General features: G+C 36.3%; 2 non-coding genes across 2 annotated transcripts; both read left to right on the forward strand.

Moving 5' to 3' along the window:
• Positions 1 to 10895: 10895 nt before the first annotated feature.
• TRNAP-UGG (transfer RNA proline (anticodon UGG)) lies at positions 10896 to 10969 on the forward strand. Its single transcript has one exon. It is a non-coding gene; the product is annotated as a tRNA-Pro (tRNA).
• Positions 10970 to 11108: 139 nt separating this feature from the next.
• Positions 11109 to 11182, forward strand: TRNAW-CCA (transfer RNA tryptophan (anticodon CCA)). The gene has a single exon. It is a non-coding gene; the product is annotated as a tRNA-Trp (tRNA).
• Positions 11183 to 27552: the final 16370 nt, after the last annotated feature.

Consider the following 27552-nt stretch of genomic DNA (forward strand, 5'->3'; position numbering starts at 1 on the left):
TAGAAGGAACATGTATCACACGTGCAAAAATTTGGGAGCGTGCCGCACGAGTATTCTACAATAGCAGGTATTGAAGAATCCGTACAAGAAATTTTACTAAATTTGAAAGAAATTGTATTGAGAAGTAATCTCTATGGAGTTAGAGACGCATCCATTTGCGTCAAAGGTCCTAGATACATAACTGCTCAAGATATCATCTTACCGCCTTCCGTAGAAATCGTTGATACGGCACAAACCTATAGCTAACTTGACAGAGCCCATTGATTTCTGTATTGATTTACAGATCAAGAGAGATCGTGGATATCAGACAGAACTCAGAAAGAACTATCAAGATGGAAGTTATCCTATAGATGCTGTATCCATGCCTGTTCGAAATGTGAATTATAGTATTTTTTTCTTGTGGAATGGAAATGAAAAACACGAGATACTTTTCTAGAAATATGGACTAATGGAAGTTTTAACCCCTAAGGAAGCACTTTATGAGGCTTCTCGTAATTGAATTGATTTTATTTCTTCCTTTTCTACACGCGGAGGAAGAGGGCGCTAGTTTCGAAGCAAATAAAAACAGGTTTACTCCACCCCTTTTACTTTTCAAAAAAGATTAACTAATCTAAAGAAAAACAAAAAAGGAATTCCATTGAATTGTATTTTTATTGATCAATTAGAATTGACTTCTAGAACGTATAATTGTCTAAAAAGGGCCAATATACATACACTATTGGACCTTTTGAGTAAGACTGAAGAAGATCTTCTGAGAATTGACAGTTTTCGTATGGAAGATAGAAAACATATATGGGACACTCTAGAGAAGCATCTCCCCAATTGATTTACTTAAGAATAAACTCTCGTTTTAAATCCATTGCAATTTTTTTTCTTCTTCTTTTTCGAGTTAGAATAAAAAGAAAACAATTTAGCATCTTTGGTACAATCTATATTTTCGCGACAATGGATCATAATAAAATGGATTTTAGGTATCGTAGGGAAGATTCACTTGGGAAGTAGACTATTTCCTAGATACCTATGGTACTTCACGGTTGAATGAATCAAAAAATATCTAAAAAGACCTAAAGTTAATGATTTATCAATGGGTAATGTTGCTCCAATACCTAACCAAAGAGCTACTACAGTACCGATTAAAAAACGGTCGTAGCTACTGGGCGGCGAAATGGATTTTGAATTTATTGACATTCTCTAGAAAAGGTACTGTCAATAAGCCTGTTGGCACAGAAAACCATTAAAAGAACGCCCAATAACTTATTGGGTACCGTACGGAGTATTTGAAACACGGAAAGAAGTACCACTCGGGTAATATTTCCAGAGGAGTTGCAAACGGATCTGCCGGTTCACCAATCATTGATGGCTCGAGAACCGCTAAACCTACATTACATGCAATAGTACCTAGAATTACTACTGGAAAAATATATAAAAGATCGTTGGGCCATGCGGGTTCCCCGTAATAATTATGTCCATCCCTTTAGCTAATTTAGCTCTTAATACAGGATCATTTAAAGTCTGGTTTCTTTGTTATTTGGGATAGGTGAACTCTTTAGGATCCATCCCCCAAAGGAACCGGACATGAGAATTTATCATCATCCGGCTCGAGCAAGAGTGAAAGAAATAAGACCGCGGATGATCCTTAATATAGAATTAAGGGTTTATAATGACTCAATGACTCTAGGCAAGAAAAGCTTTTATCAGATTCTCTTTTCCGAAGTTGCACCTACAACTACTCATGTGAAAATAAGTCCTATTCTTATGGGTAAATGCTCAATATCCAAGTGGGCTTACAAATTTGATCATGATCAATTGCTTTGTGGATTGTCTCATGTCTCTTGATTAGTTGGTATTTATCCCCTCAATATCGCAAGTTTCTTACCTCCAAACAAAATATTTACTTGTTACTAATAAAAAATCAAAAAGTTTAGCCTACATTCTTCCCTTAGATCCCTTCTTTACTCCGATAGTATTGCGGATCACAATCGATGCAAAGAAAAATGAATGCATTTCCATACTATAATAAAAAGGTAAGTGTAATAAATAGAGAACTGGATCATGTCACATGACTTATTCCATTTCTACTCTATGGGATCTTACGGAGCCTGTTCATGGATGACATGGTTGCGGTATGATCATAGAAGATATTCTCCTCAAGTGAACCAGCCTATCCTTCCTAGGTAGGGGACTTACATGTTGATTGGATGCGGAGACACCTTTGGTTGTGAATTCTAATGTGGCAGATCCAATTCTTTATCTGCATGGCCAAATCAATAATTCAAGTCACACACTCCATAATCCGCCTTTTTTTCTTTCGTAAAATTAACTTCAACTATTTGTATTGTATATAAAATACTTTGGAGTTGAAGAGAAGTATCCAACATGACATGTGTTATTTTACAATAACCCATGCTTGTAGCAATGAAATACCAAAACCTACCCGATATGATATATGATAATTATAATTCTCTATGATATGCCTTCCCTATAAAGGACCCGAAATACCTTGCTTACGTATCATTGGAAAGTGCATTAACATAAATACGGCAGTAAGCAGAGGCTGTACAAAGGTATGTAAACTATAAAAACGAGTCAAAGTGGATTGGCCCACACTAGCACTTCCGCGTAATAACTCCACTAAAGGCGATCCTATTACCGGAAGTGGCGTCAGGTACACCTGTCACAATTTTGACTGCCCAATAGCCCAATTTGATCCCAAGGCAAAAGAATAACCAGTTACACCAAATGCTGCAGTCAAAACAGCCAAAACCACACCTGTGACCCAAGTTAATTCGCGAGGTTTTTTTAAATCCCCCTGTGAGATACACACGAAATACATGCAGGATCATCATTAAAACCATCATACTTGCTGACCATCGATGAACTGAATCGGATTAACCAACCAAAGTTGGCCTCGGTCATTAGGTATTGAACCGAGGAAAAAGCCTCTGTAACGGTTGGTCGGTAGTAAAAAGTCATAGCAAAACCGGTAGCGACTTTGTACTAGAAAAACAAGTAAGTGTAATTCCCCCTAAACAATAAAATATGTTGACATGGGGAGGAACATATTTACTAGTTATAATCATCTGCAATTGCCTGAATCTCAAGGACGTTCCTCAAACCAATCATATACTTTATTGAGATAGGTAACTAACCGAGTCCCCCTCTAAGAGCCGTATATGAAACATTTCATCTCGTACGGCTCAAGCAGAAACACAAAAAATTTTCAACGAATATTAGAAAAAAGGTTCAAAACTTCATCAGCCACTGAATTGGGGTCGATTTGCCTTGAAGATATCAAATAAGAAAAATCCGGAATATCTTCTTTGTGATGATACTGCCAAAAAATCTCAAGTTGGCGCGGTCTTTCTTTCTTCCTTTCCCTTATGTTGGTCATTAGAGGCTTCTTGACTTGTCTCTTCCCTATAAAGGATTTGTTTTTTTATGCGTAATATAGAAATTATCTTGTTTGAGATCCTATGAATCAGTTCAATTAAAACCTTAGATTCATACTAGAGCCACGATGATTTAGTCTCAAGCTAAACAAAAGGCAAGGGTTCTTCGAATAAGAACCGCTTGATAATCATTTATTGAATCAGTGTAATGACTCGACAAAATCGAGAGAAAAAAAAGTTGTCTTTTGGGCAAACAAAATTGGAAGGAAGAAAATTTCTTTTTTATTTTTATTTAAGAACTACTTGAATTTTTCAGTCTGGTTGCGAGGGTCTTAATAGTGAGTATGAATCATAGTTCCATTTTTTTTTGATCCACTCTATCTATTTCGTGTTCCAGATACTAGAATAAATCTAATATCTGACGAATTAGAATCATCTTGATAGAGATAACAGGCCCTTTCTATGTATTATCAATAGGATCAATTCTAACAAGTCACACACTCATATTCCAGAGATACCGAAACAAAAAAATTCCGCGGTCGAACTACCATAATATCTAGAAATGTAGATCTTAAACTAGAAAAGGCTTTTTTGGATGGAAAAACTCTGACTTCTAGTTTTAGTTAGTAGAAACCTAATTGGTTAAAATTCCGTCCAGTAAAACGGAAGAATTATAAATTTCTAAAATGATACGATAGGAATATAGCGAATAAAGCCATTGCGATCCCCATAAAAGGGAGTAGTCCCCCAACCCGGGGCGACTTTCCCATATTCCGAATTCACGGGTTTCAGTAAACTACCTGCACCAGTTCGTTTTGGCCTAGGTTTAGAACTATCTTCAACGGTTTGTGTAGCCATAAATTCTATTCTAATCATTGGTGTTGACTTTGTATACTATTCCGTTGTAGTTGTAAATACACGATCTTTTCGTAGATCCATTGTAATCTTGAAATTCTATAAAAATGGAAACAGCAACTTTAGTCGCCATCTCCATATCTGGTTTACTTGTAAGCTTTACTGGGTATGCCTTATATACCGCGTTTGGGCAAACCCTCTCAACAATTAAGAGATCCATTCGAAGAACACGGAGACTAATTTCAGTAAGAAGTCTCCAGATAGGGGGACTTCTTACTTAATGAAATTATTTTATTCTTTAGTGGAGTTGGTGGAACCTTAGGTGGTTCGTCGGAAGAGATAGCGAAAAAAATTATCCCTAAAGTCGAAACTAAAAGGAACGTATAAACCAATGCTTCCATAGATTCGATCCTGGTTTATTTACAATTATAACTTCCACACCTATTCATTTGTCATTTGGGATAATTTCCCATATAAAAGAAAGAAAAAGAGTCAAAGAAAGGATGGGAGAGGTTTCCCATGTCAAATCAAAAAAGAGAGGTGAAAGAGTACTATAACAATGTGTATCAAACTCTGGCCTGTTTCCTTGTAGTTGGATCTCCCACTTTTTGGAAATGTTCCAAATTCCACTTGAGCATCCAAATCTGGATCAATACGCAGCAAAACATCTCGGAACAATGTTCTAGGCGCCATGCCAAATGTGTCCGAAAAAGAAGAGCAAAGCAAAGGTAGCATGACCAAAAGTGAACCAACCCCTTGGACTGCTGCGAAAACCACACCATCAGATTTCAAAGTAGCCCGGTCTAATTCAAAAATTTCCCCTAATTGAGAACGCCTCGCATATTTTTTTACAGTAGCAGGATCAGAATAACTTACTCCATTAAGTTCGCCACCATAGAACTCCACCGTTACACTCCTACTTGTTCAACACTATATTTGGATTCTGCTCTTTCTAAAAGGATACGTCTGTGCTCTAACAATTCCCTCCTCAACTCTACCAAAAACAACCGGAAAGTTTCAAAAAAAAGTAGGCATACGGCGTACAAAAAGCTCACGTCCTTCTTTTATCTCTAAAGACGGGATGTCCTAACCATCCAACAGCTATTCCATCCCCATTGTCCATTGAGCCTGCTCTGAACTAATCCCCCTTTTGCCGGATTATTACCATACTATAATCATAAAAGGCTAATTTTTTCGGGAATTTTAGACCAAGCTTCTGATAAACTAAGATTTTCGGCCTAAACCATTGCTAACTCTTCGATATATTTCTTGCTGAAAGTATCCCTGATCCCACTGATAACGAGTAGGCCCAAATAATTCGATTGGGGGTCGTTGCTGACCATACCACATAGTTCCAGCAACTACGAAAGCTGCAAAAAAAACAGCAGCGATACTACTGGAAAGTACAGTTTCAATATTGCCCCATACGTAATCCTTTATATAGACGTTGAGGCGGACGGACACTAAGATGGAATAAGCCCGCTAATATACCCAATGTACCGCAGCAATATGATGAGAAGCTATTCCCCCCGGAACAAAAGGATCAAAACCTTCTGCACCCCACGCTGGATTTACAGCTTGTACTTTTCCAGTTAGTCCATAAGGATCGGATACCCATATCCCAGGACCATACAAACCCGTTACATGAAATGCCCCAAAGCCAAAGCAAGCCACCCCTGCAAGAAATAAATGAATTCCAAAGATCTTGGGCAAATCCAAAGAGGGTTTTCCCGTCCGCTCATCAGAGAATATTTCTAGGTCCCAATATACCCAATGCCAGATCGCTGCCAAGAAACACAAGCCAGAAAACACAATATGCGTACCTGCCACACCTTCTATAACTCCAAATACCCGGATTTGTTACAGTTCCTCCTGAAATACTCCTAACCACCCCACGAATCCGTTATTCCTAAACGAGTCATGAAGGGAATTACGAACATACCCTTGTCTCCACATTGGATCCAGAACAGGATCAGAGGGATCAAAAACTGCTAATTCGTATAAAGCCATTGAGCCAGCCCAACCAGAAACTAGAGCTGTGTGCATTATATGCACCGCAAGCAATCGACCCGGATCATTCAATACGACAGTATGAACACGATACCAAGGCAAACCCATGGAAATACCCCTTTAGCAAAGAAAAATAGACACGATGTCGCTTTATTTTATCGCATTGAAAAAGACTATCCATATCCTATGTACCTAACCCTTCTAGGGGATTCCTGTGTCAGAAAGCGCGAATATTTATTTCATTCCATTAAAATAAGAAGCCAATTCTGTTCATAAGAAGAAAGAGAAGCAGATCTATTCTATACTCGATAAGTGCCAATATGCAATGGGTAACTTGGCCAATTTGGAAAAAACGAAGAATAGATCGCTACCCCTCTTTGTTTAGCATTCAAATCACCCATTCCCTTTTCTTTATTCAATCTGTCTTACATTCCTTATATTGTATAACCTTTCAATCTACGTATTAATAGAATCTATAATATTCATATAGAATAAGAATAAAAATTAAGACCAATAAACTGCGGATTCTTTCTTTCTGTTCCATTCTTACGTTTCCATATTAAAGTGTGGTTTTCTTACTTAAATTTAATAATATTAATCTAATATGCCCATTGGTGTTCCAAAAGTACCTTACCGGATTCCTGGAGATGAAGAAGCGACTTGGGTTGACTTATACAATGTTATGTATCGAGAAAGGACACTTTTTTTAGGTCAAGAGATTCGTTGCGAGATCACGAATCATATTACAGGTCTCATGGTATATCTGAGTATAGAAGATGGAATTAGTGATATTTTTTTGTTTCATAAACTCCCCAGGCGGGGTGGCTAATCTCAGGAATGGCTATTTTTGATACGATGCAAACGGTGACACCAGATATATAGTACAATATGCCTCGGAATAGCCGCCTCCATGGCGTCCTTCATTCTGCTTGGAGGAGAACCCACCAAGCGTATAGCATTCCCTCACGCGAGGATTATGCTTCACCAACCTGCTAGTGCTTATTATCGGGCAAGGACACCAGAATTTTTACTAGAAGTAGAAGAGTTACACAAAGTTCGCGAAATGATCACAAGGGTTTATGCAGTAAGAACAGGCAAGCCTTTTTGGGTTGTATCCGAAGACATGGAAAGGGATGTTTTTATGTCAGCAGACGAAGCCAAAGCTTATGGACTTGTCGATATTGTAGGGGATGAAAATGATTGACAAGCACTGCGATACTGATCCAGTGTGGTTTCCAGAAATGTTTAAGGATTGGTAGTGTCCGGATTTCTTGTAAAGTTATTTCACAGCTAAATTCGTGTTTTCCTCGATTTAATAGAAAATAGAAAGACTTCATGATGAGCAATCATCAGGTTAAGATGGATCTAAACCAATCCATTTTTTTCTATATACATACAACATGCCGACGGTTAAACAACTTATTAGAAACGCAAGACAGCCAATACGAAATGCTCGAAAAACGGCCGCGCTTAAAGGATGCCCCTCAGCGTCGAGGAACATGTGCTAGGGTGTATGTGCGACTCGTTCAGATCATGACTTCAAACAAATATAAAAAAACAATTGAAGTATCCATGATTAGTACCAATGAATAGGATATAGCTTCTCTATCCTAGATTTCTATGGTATATGGAAATTATGGTTTCCTTTGGTGCAAATCCAATTATCTAAATTGGAAATAAGAAGCAATTCTCCCATTGGTAGCTAATGGTTATCCATTAAGCGGAGGAAATAGTAATAAAAAGAAAAAGGCTTATGCTCCTTTATCTTAAAAGAACGGACTAACAGGGTCAGCTACTTAGCCAACTTTCATAATTAAATACCGTCACTGTATGGATAACTCTTATTGTGAAAAGAGCTATTTACTCTATAATGGATAGGTAGAGCCAAAGAATGTGGGACTATACAAGTTCGCAATACCTTTTGATGAAAGAAAGGGCTCCGGTGTATAGAGAGGGCCTCACCGTTTAAAAGGGAACCATAGAAACGATGGAACCCACTATTTTTTTAGTATTATTAGAATGAATTTGTTATTTCGTATAGAAATAACTGAACGGAGTGGAATAAAAAATCGTGGTTGGAAGGTTACTATAGCAAAAGCCATTGGAATTAATATTTTATATATCGAATAATTAGTTTTGTTATTAATGAGAAAAAGGGTGGCTAAAAGAAGAGAAATCATTAGTTATTCATTAAGGTTAATTTGATTCAATGACCAGAGTTTCCGCGAGGATATATAGCCCGGAGACGACGAAACAAAAATGCGTTCATTTGCCTCAAACTTTAGAGGGGCTCATTTAAGACTTAATCGAATGATTACCCAACAGGTAAAAAAGAGCTTTTGTTTCCTCTCATCGAGATAGAGGTAGGCAAAAGAGGGATTTTCGTCGTTTGTGGATCACTCGGATAAACGCAGCAACGCGGGTATATAAAGTATTCGATAGTTATAGTAAATTAATACACAACCTGTACAAGAAGAAATTGATTCTTAATCGTAAAATGCTTGCACAAGTAGCTGTATCAAATCCAAATAATCTTTACACGATTCCAATAAAAATAAAGATCATCAATTAAAGGTATAAATAAAGTAATATACTGGAATAATAAAAGATGAATTCCCGGAGAGCGGAACTCCGGGAAGATACAATAAATTAAGATTAAGTGGTAGGAATCAAACGAGCTGGATTACTTTCTTTATAATATATATAGGTCTGGCCCTTTCGAATTCGAATAAAACATCAACAATCGGAACTTAAGTTCCGGTTGTTGTTTCTTAAATTTTGGTTGTTGTTTCTTAAGTTTCGATTGGAATTGTACTTTTGCGTTAATTGAGGAATATGTCTATTTTTTCTGCTGAGGTCTAGAACCTGTAATTATTGAAATTGACTGGGCTTGAAATTGCTTTTCGTTCTCATAGTTACGAAACGGTAAGAAGATAAAAATACGAGCCTGTTTTATAGCAAGAGTAATTAATCGTTGTTGTTTCAAGGTTAATCTATTTATTCGTCTCGATAATATTTTTCCTTGTTCACTAATAAATCTATTAATTAAACTCATGTTTCTATAATCAATTCGATCTCCCGGGCCAATCCGGGGACGCCTACGAAAAGGTTGTTTAGATTTACGAAAAGGTTGCTTGAATTTACGAAAAGTTTGCTTGGATTTACGAAAGGGTTGCTTGGATTTATTAAAAGTTTGCTTGGATTTACTAAAGGGTTGCTTAGATTTAAGAAAAGGTTGTTTAGATGTACTACATGATTTATTCCTTATTTAAAATTTGAAAATGTGAAAATTCACTTCTTTATTTTATTAATTTAGGATCCAGAAGAAGTAGTTTTTCTTTGATCCATATCTTATTTGATTCATATTATAGTATATGAATACCCTCTATACATATGAAATAATATCTACCGGAATCAGATGAGTTGATTGTATTTTGTATTCTATACTATGTTTTCTTATATATTAAATATGAAGTTCTTACTCTTTCTGTTGTTGAGAAAGATCAAACACACGATGTTCCTATTTCTTTATTTCGTGATGAGTCGTATGCTTGCGACAATAACGACAAAATTTTTTGAATTCTAATTGTCCGGGTGTATTGTGGCGATTCTTTTGAGTACTATATCTAGAAATCCCCGTCGATTCCTCATTGGCACCTTTTCGAACACAACTGATGCATTCCAAAATAACTCTGATTCTAACATCTTTTCCCTTGGCCATGAACCTCCTTTTCTTTTGGATTGACTTAACTTAATTCTTCTACTTATTCTTTTATCTTCTATTTTGAATCCGAAGAAGAAGAATAAAATTCATTAGAATAATTTTTTTTTATTCTTTAATTAAGTAATAAAAAATAGAGAAATAATTAAAGAATACAGATCCTTGTCGAATTAGCAAAGATTTTGGTTCGAAATCCTTTCATTTAATTAGCCAGCCCCGCCTTTTCTATGCTCTGATTTCTGAGGCCGTATTTAGCTTGGGTACCCCTTTAAATTGAATTTCTATTTTCAAAAATGGGGTTTACCAAATTTTAATGACTCTGAGGTTCAACCCAATCCATCTTTTCTTTCTTTTTCCTTCCGATATACTAAAAAAAGATTGAAAAGGATCAAATTTTGTCATATCACGAAGAAATCTATCCCTCCCATAGCAATAACTAGAATTAAAAAAAAAGGGAATGACAAAGCATCTGGGAATAAACGATTAATTTCTATCAATAAACCTGCTAAAGCACCAAACCCTAGAGTACTTAGCACGGGTGCTACAGAGAGATATGTTTTTATATCCCGCATTGAAAATCCTCCTTCCTTGTTGGAAATACATATATGATCATAAACTCTTGCCCAAGATTGTTATGCTATATATAAAATGAACCATATCGACGAAATTTTCCTATCCCTAAAAAAGAAAAAGATGACCCCTTCTTCCTATATATTACCAAGGAAAAAGTAATCCTTCTTTATAGGCGAATTATATTGGATTTTATATGTATATAATTCCTTAATTATATGAGACCAAAAAGAAGAAATGACACGAGGGTTCTATATATAGATAGAGAAAGAAAGAAGAAGAAAATTATGATGTGGAAAAGAAGACAGGAATTGTGTACAATGGCATTGTACAACTATTTAATTTGGAAAAGGGATGTAGCGCAGCTTGGTAGCGCGTTTGTTTTGGGTACAAAATGTCACAGGTTCAAATCCTGTCATCCCTACCTATTACTTCTTTCTTCTTTATAGGCAGTAGCGACGAGATCAATTAAAGTAAAGTGGGTATAACTTGAATTTGTGGAGACTATACGTACGTGAGATACATTAGGAATAGAAAAAGATTTTCTTTTTGAATGAATGAAAGCGCTCTTAGTTCAGTTCGGTAGAACGCGGGTCTCCAAAACCCGATGTCGTAGGTTCAAATCCTACAGAGCGTGATTCCATCTATTTTATGTCGAAGCAGAGTAAAATAACTTAACAAAATTGAATTGTAACTCCAATTTCAATTTGACCTCCTCTCTGGTCTGGAGGAGGTCAATCAAAAAAAAAAAATGACTCAATCAAAGATCCAACTGATCCCCACGCCTGTATTGCAAATACGCAGTCACGAATAATCCCGCTAAAGTAATAGGAATTAGGCCTAAGACGATTCCAAATAGAAAAACTTCAATCATTTCGATTTGTTCGAGGGGATAAAAAAAGAGGTACGATCTATCCCTAAATAGTACTCTAAATTATCCACGAATCTCAATGACCAAGAAAAGAATTCCTAATTAGTCTGGAAAAGAGTCGTAGAATGCCAGGAATCCCAAAGAAAGATTTTTCTTTTCTGAATTATAATTATTCAGTCAATTCAAATAAGGCGTATCTTGTTCAAGCCAATAAATAGAGCTGGGGTTATAGTTAAGCCAGCCAGTAGAAACCCAAATAAACTAGTTAAAGTAAGCATGAAAGAGTTAAATTCCATTATTTTTTTTTTACTACACTACATATGTTGGTAAAGCATTTACCTAAGTTATGGGAAAATTCATAATTCATCAGTTATTTTAGATAATACTAAAAAACAAGATAGAGTAAGTACAGAAGTGTAAAAGAAAGTGGATTCATCAGATGATACATGAGTCCCTAATTCCGAATCAAGAGATTTGTTGTGTGAATTTGTCAATTGAGTAAAGTAATAATATTAAGAACTAGATCATCTAACCCCATTGAATGAAAAAAAGAAATTCAATTTTCAGGGAAATTTTTGAATAAGAGATAAATAAACAATTGAATTTGAAAAAAAAAACTTCTTCTATTTTGGATAATTTCTTGTTCAATAGGACCCTCTTTTTGGAAGTGAAACGATCGAATATTCCCCTATTCCTTCTTATTTTAACTGATTGTATTCCATATGGAATAAGAGGAGAACAAAAGCATTCCACGACCTGCCAAGGGGCTGTTAAAAAAAAAAAAAAAAGAAAGCTCTTCCTTGAATTTACTTATTTTTATTCCTTTTTTCGAACTCCAACCAAAGTAGATTCGAAGACGAGTCACTTCAATTATCCTTTTAAGTTCTATTCTATCTTCTGTCTTTCCCTATTTCATCTCGTAAAGTTCCGCGCTCGCAGTTTGGTCAAGAAAGTTAGACCTAATCCAACAAACAATACAAGGATGAATTACGAATTATGAAAGGATAGATTTCACATATACTTGTCCTTGTATTGTGTCAGTATGAGAATATCCTTCCTAAATTATTTATCCAAACCTATTGATCATTAACTTAGATTTTCCCAAGATTTTGGCTGCTATTCCGAATTACTCTATTATTCCGAAGCCAATGAAAAGTAAGTAGAACCTACAAAAATGGGGTTTTCTATTGATGCCTTGAATAACATATAGCTTACCTATAGACAAAAAAAAAATAAAAAAGTAATTATGTTTCGGAACCAGGCAAACCAGATTGCTGTGCCATAGGAAGGATAGCTATACTAATTCGGTATACTCAAAATACACCTTTGGTACAAAATTGACAATCTCACAAGGATGAAATATCAGTAATTTTCTATTTACTGGTCGATCCCATCTTTTACGGAATCAATTCCTTTTTTGAATGTACAAAAATTTTGGGAGTTCAGCATGTCTGGAAGCACGGGAGAACGTTCTTTTGCTGATATTATTACCAGTATTCGATACTGGGTTATTCATAGCATTACTATACCTTCCCTATTCATTGCGGGGTTGGTTATTTGTCAGTACGGGTTTAGCTCTATGACGTGTTTGGAAGTCCTAGGCCAAACGAGTATTTCACGGAAAGCCGACAAGGAATTCCGTTAATAACCGACCGTTTTGATTCTTTAGAACAACTCGATGAATTTAGTAGATCCTTTTAGGAGGCCCTCAATGACCATAGATCGAACCTATCCTATTTGTACAGTGCGATGGCTGGCTATTCACGGACTAGCTGTACCTACTGTTTTTTTCTTGGAGGATCAATATCAGCAATGCAGTTCATCCAACGATAAAACAAATTCCAACTATAGAACTATGACACAATCAAACCCGAATGAACAAAATGTTGAATTGAATCGTACCAGTCTATACTGGGGTTTATTACTCATTTTTGTACTTGCTGTTTTATTTTCCAATTACTTCTTCAATTGAGAGAAAGAAAGAGACTAATAAGGAATTCTCTTATCCCATTTGGAGGATACCATCCTTATAACTACCCATGACTGTTTTTGTCTCTAGCATGACCAATTGATAAAATGTGGAGGAAAGTAGGGGAAATGGCCGATACTACTGGAAGAATTCCTCTTTGGCTGATAGGTACTGTAGCTGGTATTGCTGTGATTGGTTTAGTAGGTGTTTTCTTTTATGGTTCATATTCTGGATTGGGTTCATCTCTATAGTAATCGGAGGGACCAGATTGTAAACATGAAAAAGTAGGAGCTTAGCGGGTCCTTACCCCCCTTTATCTGATTAGAGCGGAAAGGACCCGCGGAATTTTTATTTTACTCTTATAACGCGAATTGAAAATCTATTCGATTCACTCTTATGAAGCAACAAGAAAAAGAGATCACTCGAGGATCCAATATCTTATTCCACGAAGGAAGTATCCTGAAAATCCTTGATTTAGTTTCGAGTAATAAACTAATAAAACCTTAATCAAACTATTCAACTAGCCTAAAAATAAAAAAACCTTCAATGGAAGAGTCTTTACTTTTTTTTTTGCAAAATTTCTGTAAATTTGAAGTTGAACTTAATTAAACAAGCCAAGCAATTTGCTCACAATCACAAGAAATTTTTCCCCCGCCATATTTTCTTCCCCTCTGTTTGTCCACTACCTCGGCTAAACCTAAGCAAAAGAAAAAGAGGTCCAAGAGACAGACCCGAATAAAGAAGAAATAGTAATCTTGACGAATTAGGAAGAAAAAGGATTCTTATTTTGATACAAGAAGAATCGGCACAAGAAAAAGGCTTTTTTCTTGTGCCGAATAGACGATTAAGAAGACCTGCAATCCCTCCGAAAAAGAAGAAATTTTAATTTGATTGTTCTCGCCTTTGCCTTGGATTCTCTTCTTTTGGCATGGGATATAAATAAGGAATTCCAGACATCTCATAAACAAAAAGCAGCTCTAAACAAAAAAAGGATTTCCAAAATAGATCATAGATAATTCTAGCAATTGCCAATAAATCGAGGCTTTTTACCAACTTGATGGTAAGAAATCCCGGGACCTAGAAATTCATTTCGTACAATTGAACCTTTTCAAACTGTTTCTTTTTGAGAACCAAAAAAACTTGTGCCAAAATAACGGATGCGAAGAAGAACAAAAGGCCTTGGACACGTAATGGATCCTGATGCACGATTTCTGCGTCCCCCTGACCAAAACCTCCCACATTAGGATTGCTTGTTAATGGTTTGATCAAGCTTGATGGATTCCCCCTCTGAAACAAGAAGTTCTGGTCCGGGAGGTATAATATCAATCACTTGGCGTCCATCTGATGCATCAACTATGGATATTTCATACCCCCCCTTTTCTTTACGTAGTATTTTCTTACTATACCTGTTGACGTAGCATTATAGACTGTATTGTTACTCTTGCTACCATCAGGATAGATCTGTCCTCTTCCTCGGTTTCCCCCTACATATATGGGATATTTTAAGAAATGAGCATCTTTCTTCGTAGCAGGATCAGGGGAAAGAATGGGAAAGACAATTTCACTATATTTCTTACCGGGAACAGGGCCTATCACAAGAATGTTTTTTTTTATCGGGACGATAACTCTGAAAAGCAAGATTTCCTATCTTTTCTTTTAACTCAGGGGAAATACGATCGGGCGGCGCTAATTCGAATCCCTCGGGCAAAATAAGAACAGCACCTACATTCAACCCTCCCTTTTTTTCCATTAGCAAGAACTTGTTTCAATTGCATATCATAAGGAATTCGAAGAACTGCTTCAAATACAGTATCGGGAAGCACAGCTTGGGGAACTTCAATATCGACGGGCTTGCTAGCTAAATGGCAATTGGCACATACAATTCGTCCAGTTGCTTCTCGTGGGTTTTCATAACCCTGCTGCGCAAAAATGGGATATGCATTTGAAATAGATGTCCGAGTTATTACGTATATCATGATCGATACAGAAATCGATCGAGTTATCTGTTCCTTTACCCAAGAAAAAGTATTTCTATTTTCCATGTCCAATCGCAGATCCCAGAATTTCTACAATAAATTAGATAGGTAGCTAAGCTAATCTAGTTCCCTATACACGAATCTGTTGTCATTCTACTGCAACAGTTGTACTGCAATGATGAATACCTTAAAGTAGGTATAAATAAGAAAGAATTTTGCTAAATGGAAAAGGGCTTTCTTTCTAAAAAAAGATGCTTGCTAATTTGATTAATATTAATATCGGGAGATCAAATGAATTTATGCTTCACTAATTGAATGATAAATGACTACAAGCGAAGGAGATAGACCGATTTAAACAAAAAAAGACCCAAAATTTCAAACATGTATCTAGAATTACTGGAAAACTACAAACAAAAATAGTGAAAATAAGCTCGTTAGGAGCCCATCCAAAATCGTTGTAGACCCAACGAATTACTAGTTCCCAACCACGGGTGGAGTGAAATCCAACAAAAAAATCAGTAACTAAAAGAATAAAGAAAAGCTTTTATTGAGTCATTTAAATTATAGAAGAATTCCTGAACCCAAGAATTCAAAATGACAAGTTCCTCTTTACCCAGAAAAAAAGAACCACTTAGAATAGCCAAACAGATTATATTTGTCGAGAAATGCAAAATGGTATGGAGATGATCCTCATTATTTATTTTGACCCATTGTATTATTTCCTTGTGTATTCCTGTAGGAGGTTTTTGTACATGTGTCTTTAGTTTCCCTTTTATCATCTCGTCCAAGAGAGAAAGTTCTTCTAATTCTATGAATCTTTCTAGAATCCTTTTCTCTTGAATATCAGTTAAGAGAGTTTCGGATTGCCTGGTATTCCACCAATTCTTAATCCAAAGTTCCAGACATTTGTTAAATGAGGAAGAGACCCCCCAAGGCAAAAGTACGATAAATACAAGATATAGTAAAGAAGGCAATGCTTTCTTTTTTTTCATTTTTGATCTGTAAATGGAGTTGTTAATGAATATGCTTCATTCGCTGACTCTATTCCATTCCCTGACTCTATATGATGATATTTCTATTTCATGATATTTCTATTTCTTTGAAGCAAAAACTCTATAGGTTTGATACCCTGTATCTATTCTTCTTTTTTGTATATTAGTTATTAGTGGAATTTCAGTGCATTGGGTTCTTTCTTAGATCTAGATGGAATGAAATAGTGAAATAGAATAAAAAAAAAGCCCTTTCGGATGAAAAAGGAAGAATAGTATGCGATATATCTAACTTGGATAAAAAAAAATTAAAAGCAAATTTCTCTTATCCTCGTTTGTTCCTTCCTTTAGATAAATACTTAAAAATCCCCTTACAATAACAAATCCAATTTAGAAGGGACTTCCTCCCTGTGTTGAGAAAACTTTTCTTCTTCCAATTCTTCTTTTCTTCATTCAACTCAGTTCAAAAAAGATACCTCAAAATACTTCAATTGGTACGCGCAAGAAATAGGCCAATTCGGCAGCTTTTTGTTCAATTTCTCGTGGAGTAAAAAATTTATCATCAGTACGAGTCAAGGGAATGATCCCCTGGCCCCGGATTTCCATATAAAGAATACGACGAGGATAAAGACCCTCTTTAACCTGAATTCTAATTGATTGGATATCCCGCATAAGGAATCGAAGGAAGACGCGACGTTTTATTCCAGGGAATCCCCAACGAAAAATGCACACTATTCCCTCTTTTCTATCGAATCGGTCATAACCACTACCTACATTCCACAAAATAGTACCACCACAAGTAGGAGCTAATGAATAGGCCTGCGATTCCGTAGAAAGACATCACGACCCCCTGCGGAAAAAAAAGAATTTCTTGAGATGGAAGTATAGATATAATATTCTTACCAAGATAACTGGAAATCCCAACCGATAAGAATCCTAGTGAACCTAGAAAAAGAATACAGGCCCAGAAAAAATTACCCCTTTTTCGAGAACCTTTTAGAAGTTCTACCCATATGTGTTCTGATCGCCAATTCATATTAGATATACTAAATCCAGCAGCGGTCGATTGAAATTGAGAGAATAAGCTAAATAATTTTGACTTTACTTTTTTTGATTCTGAAATCGCCTTCAGCAACTAGTACTCCTGTGAAATAATAGGTTAGATACATTGACTTTCTATTCAAAAAATATTCGTTGATTCAATTAAAATAAATAAAATAAAACTCGCTATACCTGGCTCTGCATATTCATGCATTTATGCTCGTAGCCTATATCCGCATCCATAACCGTTTTTCATTTGTGTGTAGAAAGTGTGTGTAGAAAAAGCCACATACCCTACCATATTATATTACTTACACTAAAAAATACTAGACAATCTTATTTTTTTGCACATAAAGAAATAAAGAAGTCATTGCAATTGCCGGAAATACTAAGCCTACTAAAGGCACGAAAATAGAAGGTAAGTTTAAATCCGTCATGGAATAGGTGTCTCAATTCAAATTTACTATTTCTATCTAGTCGAAAAATATCTTAAGATTCTTATGATATAATTAAGTATATCTATTATAAGGAATATTGACTATTGTATTGTATTTTTTATTTTTAGTTTGAAAAATATTCTGTAAAAAAAATGAAAGGATAATAAGAAAATTCCAAAAAAGGAGAACTAATTAAAAAGATTTTATTTTGATTTTCCCATCCTCATGGCCTTTCTATCTTTCTAATCTAATTTGAAATTGGATTCAAAAGAAAGCGGTTAGAATTTACTTCCTGCATACATACTTCTCTAGAAGCGCATACAATAATGCGTGGTAAAGGCGGAAAAATAGTATATTCAATCAAAATCAAAGGGCAAATTATCTTACCTACTATAGATCCCCTACTACCCTCTTAGACTTTAAAAGGCGATATACCACCCAAAGAAAGGGTATGAAAATGCCGGGTGGAGTTAGCTTTTCGACGAAGACCTGTCCCGTGCAGCGAAGCCCTGTTAGTAAGACCCCCCGCAATAATGGATTATAGAAGAATATTATTCCAAATACTCCTCTGGACGCATATAGTAGCATTGCGATTCCGAATCTTTTTTATTTATGAATATGAACAGAAAAAATTCATTGTATCGTTGGGTCGGAGCGGAGGTTTGGTCCAGAAAAATTAGAAACAAAACGTCTACTCTACCGCATTGAAGTCTATAGCGCTGTATTTCCACGAAAGTATAATTCTTACCATCAGGATACGATCCTTTCTTTTGAACTAAACGTCTCTACGATGGGTCCAGGTTCTATGTCCAATCCCAAATCAAGGATTTCTCGCTCTTGATCGGAGTCATAAACTAAAAAAAAACTACCTTTTTATCCTTTTTCTCAAGGTTATAGAAAACTTCCTTATCTAGTTCTAGCATTTTGAAAAAAAAAAAATGCTTCTTTTTTTACACACAGTTCGAGTCACTTGTTGACTCACGATTACGCCTGTTAAAAGTTTCAAACGTCCTCTTTTTTGAAATTGAAAGAGAGTCCTATAAAAAGGTCTAACTTCCAAACTATGTCTTTTTTCATTCATTCTCCTTTAGTTTTTTTCTCTATCTAGAAGTGGAATAGAATAACCCGGTTGAAGGGTAATGATCATACGTCTGTAATGCATTGTATGGCCCAGAATAGGTCCTATTCTTCTACCTTTTCCAGGTAGTCGATGGCTATTCACAGCTACCACCTTAACACCAAAGAAGAGTTCGACCCAATGCTTTATTTCTGTCTTAGTGAATCCCGATTCGACATTAAAAGTATATTGATTCTTTCCCAATAAACGAAGACTTTTTTCTGTAAATACTGCGTATTTGATTCCATTATCATTATCATATGATAATACTATATTTTATTATTTTATTATTTTATTTGTATTTCTTTATTGTATTATACCTTAATATATATATTCTAGATATATAGAATAGACGAATCTCAATTTGTCAAGTCTCATGATCATATCATGATCTATTTTTATTCGGCTCAATCTTTTTTTTCTAAAAAAGATTGAGCCGAGTTTAATTGCAATCAATTAGAAGAATAAAGAAGAATTACTGCATTTCATAACTGATTTTTTTCTCTTTTTATTTCGTTTCTTTTTTATTTATACCTTCTTTATCTTTAGTTTTATCTAGTTAATCAATAGTATCTACCGGCTCGAACTCGAATTTGATCGCCTTCCATACTTCACAAGCTGCGGCTAGTTCAGGACTCCATTTGCAAGCTGCTCGGATAATTTCATTACCTTCGCGAGCAAGATCGCGCCCTTCGTTACGAGCTTGTACACAGGCTTCTAAAGCCACTCGATTAGCTGCTGCACCAGGTGCATTTCCCCAAGGATGTCCTAAAGTTCCTCCACCAAATTGTAATACAGAATCGTCCCCAAAGATTTCGGTCAGAGCTGGCATATGCCAAACATGAATACCACCTGAAGCTACCGGTATAACACCTGGCATGGATACCCAGTCCTGAGTGAAAAAGATACCGCGAGCACGATCTTTTTCAATAAAATCATCGCGCAATAAATCAACAAAACCTAAAGTCATTTCGCGTTCCCCTTCTAACTTACCTACTACTGTACCGGAGTGGATATGATCTCCCCCAGACATACGCAATGCTTTAGCTAATACACGGAAATGCATACCATGATTTTTCTGTCTATCAATAACTGCATGCATTGCACGGTGAATGTGAAGAAGTAGGCCATTGTCGCGGCAATAATGAGCCAAAGTAGTATTTGCGGTGAATCCCCCAGTTAAGTAGTCATGCATTACAATAGGAACCCCTAATTCTCTTGCAAATACAGCTCTCTTAATCATTTCTTCACATGTACCCGCAGTCGCATTCAAGTAATGCCCCTTGATTTCACCGGTTTCGGCCTGTGATTTATAAATAGCTTCGGCACAAAAGACAAAACGGTCTCTCCAGCGCATAAATGGTTGTGAGTTTACGTTTTCATCATCTTTGGTAAAATCAAGTCCACCACGTAGACACTCATAACACGCTCTACCATAATTTTTTGCGGATAATCCCAATTTTGGTTTAATAGTACATCCCAATAAAGGACGACCGTACTTGTTCAACTTATCTCTTTCAACTTGGATACCATGAGGCGGGCCTTGGAAAGTTTTTGAATAAGTAGGGGGAATTCGTAGATCCTCCAAACGTAGAGCACGTAGGGCTTTGAAACCAAATACGTTACCTACAATGGAAGTAAACATGTTAGTAACGGAACCCTCTTCAAATAGGTCTAATGGATAAGCTACATAACAGATCCATTGGTTGTCTTCCCCAGCAACAGGCTCGATGTGATAGCATCGTCCTTTGTAACGATCAAGACTGGTAAGTCCATCAGTCCAAACAGTTGTCCATGTACCAGTAGAAGATTCGGCAGCTACTGCAGCCCCTGCTTCTTCGGGCGGAACCCCAGGCTGAGGACTTACTCGGAATGCTGCCAAGATATCAGTATCCTTAGTTTCATACTCTGGGGTGTAGTAAGTCAATTTATAATCTTTAACACCAGCTTGAAATCCAACACCTGCTTTAGTTTCTGTTTGTGGTGACATAAGTCCCTCCCTATAACTCTTGAATTAAGAATTCTCACAATAACAGGGTCTACTCGATGTTAATTAGGCGTAAATGAAACTTTAGCAAAAATCTCGTAAAACAAAAAGGATATTCAATTAATATAATATCAACTCATTAAAGAAAATTGAGGGCATGCTTAGGTTAATGAATATGTTTCATTCATATATAATGCGTACACCCTGTGTATGTTCTATCCTATAGGAATTCCAATATAGGAATTCGATAGGAATTGAGTTGTTGTTATGGTAAGTTAACACGGTTCGTTATTAAACCATGGATTTGATTTACCAAATCCATAATTATTGTATACTCTTTGATAGATATAGCGCAACCCAAATTAATTCCTAATCCTTATTTTACAAGTTCTTAATAGTTCTCTTTTCTTATTTTGAATGCAAATACCTAACTAAATACTAATAAAATTCTTTGTTGACAGCAATCTATGCTTCACAGTAGTATATATTTTGTATATCGAAGTCCTAGATAGGAAAGTAGAGTAGGCACAGATCCTCCACAAAAGGCAAAATGTATATGAAAAAAAAGATTGATTGAACTTTCCAATGGACTCATTCCATGAGTAAACGATTGAATGGGATTCGCTTGGGCAACGAAATCAAGTCCTGGTCCCCTTTTCTCTCTTATTGAATTAACTAATTCATTTCCTTTTTACTTTTGGATTTTTTTTGATTTGATTTGGCATTATTCAACAATAAAAAAAGAAAAATTTCGACAAATTCCTTTTTTTTAATTATGTGATAATTATGAGAACCAATCCTACTACTTCTCCTCCCGGGGTTTCCACAATTGAAGAAAAAAGTACAGGTCGTATCGATCAAATTATTGGACCCGTGCTGGATGTCACTTTTCCCCCAGGCAAGTTACCTTATATTTATAACGCTTTGGTAGTCCAGAGTAGAGACACTGCCGATAAGCAAATTAATGTGACTTGTGAGGTACAACAATTATTAGGAAATAATCGAGTTAGAGCTGTAGCTATGAGTGCTACGGACGGGTTGATGAGAGGAATGGAAGTGATTGACACGGGAGCTCCTCTCAGTGTTCCGGTCGGTGGAGCTACTCTCGGACGAATTTTCAACGTTCTTGGGGAGCCTGTTGACAATTTGGGTCCTGTAGATAGTAGTGCAACGTTCCCTATTCATAGATCTGCGCCTGCCTTTATCGAGTTAGATACGAAATTATCCATCTTTGAAACAGGTATTAAGGTCGTCGATCTTTTAGCTCCTTATCGACGTGGAGGAAAAATAGGACTATTTGGGGGGGCTGGAGTAGGTAAAACAGTACTGATCATGGAATTAATCAATAACATTGCTAAAGCTCATGGGGGCGTATCCGTATTCGGTGGAGTAGGGGAACGGACTCGTGAAGGAAATGATCTTTATATGGAAATGAAGGAATCCGGAGTAATTAATGAAAAAAATATTGAGGAATCAAAGGTAGCTCTAGTCTATGGCCAAATGAATGAACCACCGGGAGCTCGTATGAGAGTTGGTTTAACTGCCCTAACTATGGCGGAATATTTCCGAGATGTTAATAAGCAAGACGTGCTTTTATTTATCGATAATATCTTTCGTTTTGTTCAAGCAGGATCAGAGGTATCCGCTTTATTAGGGAGAATGCCCTCCGCAGTGGGTTATCAACCTACTCTTAGTACAGAAATGGGTTCTTTGCAAGAAAGAATTGCTTCTACTAAAAAGGGATCTATAACTTCGATTCAAGCAGTTTATGTACCTGCAGACGATTTGACCGACCCTGCCCCTGCCACAACATTTGCACATTTGGATGCTACTACCGTACTTTCCAGAGGATTAGCTTCCAAGGGTATTTATCCAGCAGTAGATCCTTTAGATTCAACCTCGACTATGTTACAGCCTCGGATCGTTGGCAACGAACATTATGAAACTGCGCAAAGAGTTAAGGAAACTTTACAACGTTACAAAGAACTTCAGGACATTATCGCAATTCTTGGCTTGGATGAATTATCGGAAGAGGATCGTTTAACTGTAGCAAGAGCAAGAAAAATTGAGCGTTTCTTATCACAACCGTTCTTTGTGGCAGAAGTTTTTACTGGTTCTCCAGGAAAGTATGTTGCTCTTGCGGAAACTATTAGGGGATTTCAACTAATCCTTTCCGGAGAATTAGACGGCCTACCTGAACAGGCTTTTTATTTGGTGGGTAACATCGATGAAGCTAGCACGAAAGCTATAACCTTAGAAGAGGAGAACAAATCGAAGAAATGAAATTAAATCTTTATGTACTGACTCCTAAGCGAATTATTTGGGATTGTGAAGTGAAAGAAATCATTTTATCCACTAATAGTGGCCAAATTGGCGTATTACCAAACCACGCCCCCATTAACACAGCAGTAGATATGGGTCCTTTGAGAATACGCCTCCTCAACGACCAATGGTTAACAGCGATTCTGTGGAGCGGTTTTGCGAGAATAGTTAATAATGAGATCATCATTTTAGGAAATGATGCGGAACTGGGTAGTGATATTGATCCGGAAGAAGCTCAAAAGGCACTTGAAATAGCCGAAGCTAACTTGAGTAAAGCTGAGGGTACGAAAGATTTGGTTGAAGCGAAGCTCGCTCTCAGACGAGCTAGGATACGAATCGAGGCTGTCAATTGGATTCCCCCATCCAATTGAAGACAATCCAGTGGTTTATAGTTGATACAAAGAAAAAGGGAAGAGGGGTAGAAAAAGTTATTAGATAGCGAAGCGAAGTAAGTCCAATGCTATCTAGTAATTTTTCTACCTACTTACCTACTATTGGATTTGAACCAATGACTCCCGCCGTATGAAAGCAATACTCTAACCACTGAGTTAAGTAGGCAATTTATCACCACAAAGGAAGACCCATTACTTCGATCGATTATATATTGAATCCCTTTTCTAAGCAATACCGCTCTGTTATTGGTCTGTTATATACTAAATACTAAACTAAATACTAAACAGATACAGATCAAAGGGGTATCCTCTGGCATTAGAAAATATTCATCTTGACAAGAAATTATCTATATGTTAAGATATCTCTGATAAGGGCTATAGCTCAGTTCGGTAGAGCAACTCGTTTACACGTGCGCCAATGCTTTTCAAAGGAGCTTATTATGCAATGAACATAATCGATCTTATTGCAAAATCAATGTCTTACTTCATAGATTCGAGAGAATAGGAGAACAGTAGCCTGACAAACAGTCGGTTCAGTCCGATTCAGGTGCCAATTCAGGTGCCTAATCAAATAGAACCCTTATGGATTTGCTAGTTGATAAGGTAAATATCCAGCCCACTAAATGCTAGGCGTAATGAGGATAAGGGCCTCCAAAAAACTTCTTTTCGTTCTATGAACTTTAAGGTGTATGAAGTCTCATAGTTAACTCTTGCAGTGGAACGATAGAGACTCCATTTCACTTAGGTTGATTTAATTTAGACCGGAGGCAGACCTAAGTCAAGGTAATCCTCCTTTGAAACACTTTGGTATTGCTCCTAGATAGATCATAATACAAAAAATCAATCAGAGCACAGGGAGCCATCTCATTATCTTTCCGTAAAGAAAAACTATGGTGGACTAACTGATCTTTAAATCAGTTTATGAAAGAGCCCAATGCAAAAAAATGCATGTTGGGTCTTTGAAACAGTTCAAATCATTTCGATAATAATCCGTTTGATCTGTTTTACCGAGAAGGTCTACGGTTCGAATCCGTATAGCCCTAATATGCCCTTTTTTAGATTTTAGGATCTCTATCCTATGTTTTCTTTAGTTTAGTATAGTTTTCATTTTCTCATTAGTATTTGTTTATAGACTGGATAGGCGCCTGCGACATAGAATAGAGATAAAAGCATTACCAAAGGCTCATTCATCGAAAATCAAAATCATACAGACAGGAAAAGAAAAACGAATTTCTATCAAATCAATAGAAGAAAGGATCCTTTCCCTGATTTGAATCCCGTCCTCCTTCAAATAGGATATCTCTAGACTTCCCTATAATAACTGCAATGATTTTATCCATTTTGCGAATTCCTACTTTGTTTTAAGTATATTTATTACTTTGTTTATAGATACATTATGTAAATTGATCAACTTTAAATAGAAAAAATAAAGTAAAGAGTAAATAAGAAAACAGAATATTCTGTCTCATAGTTCTGAAATAGAGTTCTTTATTTTTATTTTATAGTATTACTTCTCATTAATTATACTGCATAGATTAGTCCTACTATCTTAATTAGGTTCTAATTTAGTAGTATTCTCATTTTTATTTAATAGTCTCTTATTATTTTATTATTAAATATTAAATAAAGGATAGAGCTATTCTTTTTTCTAGAGATTCTAGAGAAAGCGAGACAAAGTGAAACGAGAAAGTTTTCTTTATATAAGAATTAGATCTACATACACCATATCTAAATAGAATGGAAATCCAAAAGAAAGGGAGTTGGGATTCCATTGGATGAATCTTTAAAGAAGATGCAGCACAGAGGAAACAAAGGCTAAACTTAAACTAAGCGCTTTTGTTTGAACAAAAAAGATTCTTGTTTCACCGAGGAAAAGAGAGAAGTTCTGGATAAATTGACAATGCTGAATTGAATTGACTAATTTAAGTTCCGCCTATTCCACATTAATGGGAGTACATTATGTTTCTGCTTCACGAATATGATATTTTTTGGACATTTCTAATAATAGCAAGCCTTATTCCTATTTTGGCATTTTCGATTTCAGGACTTTTAGCCCCGGTTAGTGAAGGACCAGAGAAGCTTTCTAGTTATGAATCGGGTATAGAACCCATGGGAGGGGCTTGGGTACAATTCCGAATACGCTATTATATGTTTGCGCTCGTTTTTGTTGTTTTTGATGTGGAAACCGTCTTTCTATACCCTTGGGCAATGAGTTTCGACGTATTGGGTGTATCCGTTTTTATCGAAGCTTTGATTTTCGTGCTTATCTTAGTTGTTGGTTTAGTTTATGCATGGCGAAAAGGAGCCTTGGAATGGTCTTAACTGAATATTTAGACAAAAAAAAAGAAGGAAAAGATTCTATTGAGACAGTTATGAATTTGATTGAGTTTCCCTTACTTGACCAAACAAGTTCCAATTCTGTTATTTCAACTACACCAAATGATCTTTCGAATTGGTCAAGACTCTCCAGTTTATGGCCCCTTCTATACGGTACCAGTTGTTGTTTCATTGAATTTGCTTCATTAATAGGCTCACGATTCGACTTTGATCGTTATGGATTGGTACCAAGATCAAGTCCTAGGCAAGCAGACCTAATTTTAACAGCCGGTACGGTAACAATGAAAATGGCTCCCTCTTTAGTGAGATTATACGAGCAAATGCCTGAACCAAAATACGTCATTGCTATGGGAGCCTGTACTATTACAGGGGGAATGTTCAGTACGGATTCCTATAGTACTGTTCGGGGAGTTGATAAGTTAATTCCTGTGGATGTCTACTTGCCGGGCTGCCCACCTAAACCGGAGGCAGTTATAGATGCCCTAACAAAACTTCGTAAGAAGATATCGCGAGAAATAGTTGAGGATCAAACTCTATCTCAAAATAAAAATAGATGTTTTACTACCAGTCACAAGCTTTATGTTAGGCGCAGTACTCATACAGGAACTTATGAGCAAGAATTGCTCTATCAATCACCATCTACATTAGATATATCTTCTGAAACTTTTTTCAAATCCAAAAGTTCAGTACCTTCCTACAAATTAGTGAATTAGGAGAGGGGCTCTTTTGTGTAGAAAAATAAAAAGCAGGGCAATCTTTCAAACTTGCATCCGAAATGTGAAATATTTATACAAAGAGGGAGAGATGAAGACAATGCAGCAGGGTTGGTTATCTAATTGGCTAGTCAAACATGAGGTGGTTCATAGATCTTTGGGCTTTGATCACCGAGGAATAGAGACTTTACAAATAAAAGCAGGGGATTGGGATTCCATTGCTGTCATTTTATATGTATATGGTTACAATTATTTACGCTCCCAATGTGCTTATGATGTAGCACCCGGTGGATCTTTAGCTAGCGTGTATCATCTTACGAGAATACAATATGGTATAGATAATCCAGAAGAAGTCTGCATAAAAGTCTTTGCCCAAAAGGATAATCCTAGAATTCCGTCTGTCTTCTGGATTTGGAGAAGTGCCGATTTTCAAGAACGCGAATCTTATGATATGGTGGGAATCTCTTATGATAATCATCCGCGCCTTAAACGTATCCTAATGCCTGAAAGTTGGATAGGCTGGCCCTTACGTAAGGATTATATAACCCCCAATTTTTATGAAATACAAGATGCTCATTGAATGATAAGAAATTCATGCTCACGTTATACAACACAACTCCAGATTTTATTCAAGTCAAGGAATATTTTTAGGTTCTTTTCCTAGATGAAACGGAATACCTATTTATAATTAATTCCTAATTATACAAAAGCATTCCAGATAGACTGAGCAAAAAAAGGGTTTCATTTGGATTCCCCTATTTTGAAAATCGCATATTAATTTCCTTCATATGAACAGAAAAATAGGATGACTCAAAGAAGTTCTCTACCAGGAACTTTGTACCGCGCACATTACTTA

The sequence above is a fragment of the Triticum urartu genome, unplaced genomic scaffold (genome assembly GCF_056163025.1).
Source record: "Triticum urartu cultivar PI428250 unplaced genomic scaffold, HENAU_Tu73 scaffold2, whole genome shotgun sequence".
In the NCBI taxonomy this organism is placed as follows: domain Eukaryota; kingdom Viridiplantae; phylum Streptophyta; class Magnoliopsida; order Poales; family Poaceae; genus Triticum; species Triticum urartu.